The sequence below is a fragment of the Canis lupus genome, chromosome 26, assembly GCF_048164855.1.
Source record: "Canis lupus baileyi chromosome 26, mCanLup2.hap1, whole genome shotgun sequence".
NCBI classification, from domain to species: domain Eukaryota; kingdom Metazoa; phylum Chordata; class Mammalia; order Carnivora; family Canidae; genus Canis; species Canis lupus.
In genome coordinates this window covers 29,957,007-29,960,357 of record NC_132863.1, presented here as the reverse complement: position 1 = coordinate 29,960,357, position 3,351 = coordinate 29,957,007, and the positions used below count along the sequence as shown (strand labels likewise).

The 3,351-nt window shown below is 48.6% G+C and overlaps 1 long non-coding RNA gene across 2 annotated transcripts; it reads right to left on the bottom strand.

Annotated features, from left to right (window-relative positions):
* Positions 1-956: 956 nt before the first annotated feature.
* LOC140617880 (uncharacterized) lies at positions 957-3,023 on the bottom strand. Of its 2 annotated transcripts, none has more exons than XR_012018031.1 (3): positions 2,588-3,023; positions 2,321-2,349; positions 957-2,226 (listed from the first exon to the last, which is right to left on the bottom strand). It is a non-coding gene; the product is annotated as an uncharacterized lncRNA (long non-coding RNA). The 2 variants fall into 2 exon arrangements; XR_012018032.1 differs by having other exon boundaries at positions 957-2,349; positions 2,588-2,678; positions 2,873-3,023.
* Between the last annotated feature and the right edge of the window lie 328 nt (positions 3,024-3,351).

Below are 3,351 nucleotides of genomic sequence, written 5' to 3'. Positions count from 1 at the left end.
CTCCACTTCGCATGTTTTCAATAATGCAAAGCAAAGCCCTGAACTGTCGTGATTTCTTGTACATCGGATGTCTCTGATAGATTGTGAAGTCCCTGAGGACAGAGTGTGGGTGCTCATTTCCCCAAGCCCCGGGAGAAGGCATGGAGTAAGTAGGTGCCCAGTAGGTTCGCATTAGGTGGATAGACGGGTGGCCAACACCATCCATCCGTTTTGAAACATCAGTTTGAATTTATTTGTCTTTATCCACCTTCCCATTCTACCATTCCTAGACCAACCACCAAGAACCAGAGAATTAAGTTCATTAATATTCATTATCCCAGCACCACCCCCACCCCCACCACCATCCCTTTGTTTTCTGCAATAGCTTCTTAGCCTGCAGTCAAATGAGCTCAAGGAAAATGATGTGACTTGGCTTTGGAAATGTATTCCTCTGGCTGCCAGAATGGATTTAGCAGACTCAGAGCTCAGTTTGTCACTTCTTCCACGACTGCCTCCCTGCACACACGGAGTGCTCCGACAGTCCCTGAGTTATGAGGGGCCATTCCAAGGCTGTGATGGATTTGATTGTTTTATGCACCGACTTAAGACCTCATTTGCTGCCACGTTCACAAGTGCTTTCTGGGCCGCCGCAGGGAAACTGCGCGTGTTGGCATTGTGCTGTCTCCACCTCCACCCAGCTCCACTGGGGACGGGAGTGCCGAGCGCTGACTTTCCTGTCTGAGCAAAAGCCTCAAAAAGATCAAATGATTTAAGAGTTGCCTTAAAGGTAACTGCTGTATCTCCCTGCCAACCTTCCTCTGTGTGTGTGTGTGTGTGTGTGTGTGTGTGTGTGTGTGTGTATTTAGTTTAGTTTATTTTTTGGTGTGTCTCATTGAAATATTGCAAAAGATACAAAAACGAAAAGTAGACAACTCTTTTTATTTTATTTATTTGAGAGAGAGAGAGAGAGAGTCAGAGAGAGAGAGAGAGAAAGAGAGAGCTCAAGTGGGGTGAGGAGGAGAAGAGAAGCAGACTTCACACTGAGCAGAGAGCCCTATGTGGGGCTCGATCCTAGGACCCTGGGACAGCGACCGAAGGCCGACTCTTAAGTGACTGAGCCACCCAGGTGCCCCAGGAATAGACAATTCTATTTGGCAAATAACAAGCTGACTTCTGTGGAGCCCCGTGGGTCAGTTTGCAGAAGGAGACGCATCCTTTGCTGGAATGCCTCATTTGAACATGTCAGGTTCTCTTCAGCTGTCCCGATGTTTGGGGAATCACTTGATTGCTTATCTGACAACTTCAGGATCTATCCATATTCACCGTCATGTAGACAAACTCTGTCATGTATTCCCCATCATCAGTCTGGTGAAAGAAAGGCTTTCACCCATTCAGAGTTAATCCCATTTATTCTCACCCCCAGAGATGCTTCTCTTCCCACATGCAGTGAGGCTTCCATGAGGGCAGGGTCTGACTCGGCCTGGTTTACCGCTTAATTAAAGAGGTGGAGCTCCAGGGCCTGGCTTATAATGACTCTTATATCCAGGCTCCGGGGAAAATGATAAGTGTCTTCAGCAGGAGAGATTAGCCACATACAGGTGAGGGGACACCTGTTTATCTGGGATAGAAGTCAAGAAGGAAAGGAAGAGCATACAATAGTCATTCCCAAGGGGGCGTCCCTAGACCAGCAGCACTGGCTTCCCCTGTGAATTCACTAGAAATGCAAATTCTCTGTCCACCCTAAACCTAGTGAATCCAAACCCCTGGGGATGGGGCCCAGCAATCTGAGTGTGAACAAACCTTCTGGTGATTTTCACACACACTTCAGTTTGAGGACTATGGTAGCTAAAGGTACATGCAGAGATGCAGTCCATATGTTGGGAGTGAGGAGGGCAGCTCTTAAATTTAATCATGCAGATTTGAGACAAACAGGGATGCAAAATGTGTGTTGGGGATGAACAACCTTTTAGAACACCCAGGCGGAAGACATGAACATCTTGGAGGGAAATGTGAGGCTGTCCTATCCCATCTAGGAGCCAGAGAAAAACAATGGTCAAGTGTCATAAACATGATGACTGTCCAAAGCACATCACGTACGCTGTAAAACAGGAGTTAAAGGTCTGTTTGGTTTGGGGGATAGTGAAAATTATTTCAGTTAATCAAAACAAGACGTGAAAAACATATCACTGACAAACACCAAGTAAACTGTGCCATCTTCCCTCCTCCTTCTGTCTCGAATGCCTGTGGCTATTGGTGGGAAAGAAGAAAAAAATGACTTCAAAGTCCAGGAATTTGGGGAGATTGGAATTACACATCATAAGGACGATCATCTCACACATACGTGATTTTTCTTCAGGGGGACTTCCAGGCCTAGGGAAGGAACAGAGAGAGAAAATGGTGGGGCTGGTTCTGAGCTGGAGATTAGGAGGGTGGGTGGGTGCAGGAGACCAGCTAAGAGCCTGAGGAAAACAGTGAAGTGACGGTAGAAATGTCTGGTTACAGACCTAGGCTGCACGGCACTTAAACCAAAGGAGGAGATGGGAACCCTGAGACAGGAGAGAAGGACTGTGCTGTTGGGGTTCTCTCCAAGGTCTGGAGTGGGAGTTACCTGCGGCAGGGAGGTCAGAGGTCAGAGCCAGCCATACTGAATGCATCCTTCAAGACTTCTGTCCATTTGGTCACAGGCCCCGCATCAAGTACTAGATATTTGAGGGACGCACACAGCTATGTTACTTACCAACAGCACAGCTAGTCTTTCCTACCGAGACAGAACTAGCCTATAGTGAACTACCTCCTCTACCCAGATGGGACATCACAGCACCTTTCAACGTCTTACTGTCACTAAACAGCACTGATTTCCGGGAAAGATATTGAGAGCGAGAACTGCCCTCACCCCTGGGGTCTTCCCCTGGGCTGGCCTGGGCTGCTGAGCTGCACATTCTCTGGGGAGTAGAGCAGAGCAGTGAGGAGCTGGGTTTGAATCCTAGCCCTGCCTCTTATTTGCTATGCAACCTCCGGCTCTACTGCTCTCAGCTTTACCCTCCTCCTTGGCAAAATGAGGGTGGAAATGAGGACTAAGTGTGCTAACCCAAGTACAATGCAGGCTGTATGACCCAGTAAGCACTTCATAATGGTCTTGTTGTCACCCTTAACAAGGAAAGGATAATCAAACCCACAATCTCCCAAGTACACCTGTCCATGCTCAATGTAACCTCCCACCTACCTCACCGCCCCACCCTCCCCACCTTCCTCAGCTCTCCCCTCTCCCTGATCTGCAGGGCCAGGCTCCTCCTTCCAGGACAGATCCAGGACCAGTGCCCTGGAAGGAGGAGTGGTATGAGCCCTTCTGCACGCAGGTGTATGGCCAAGGGG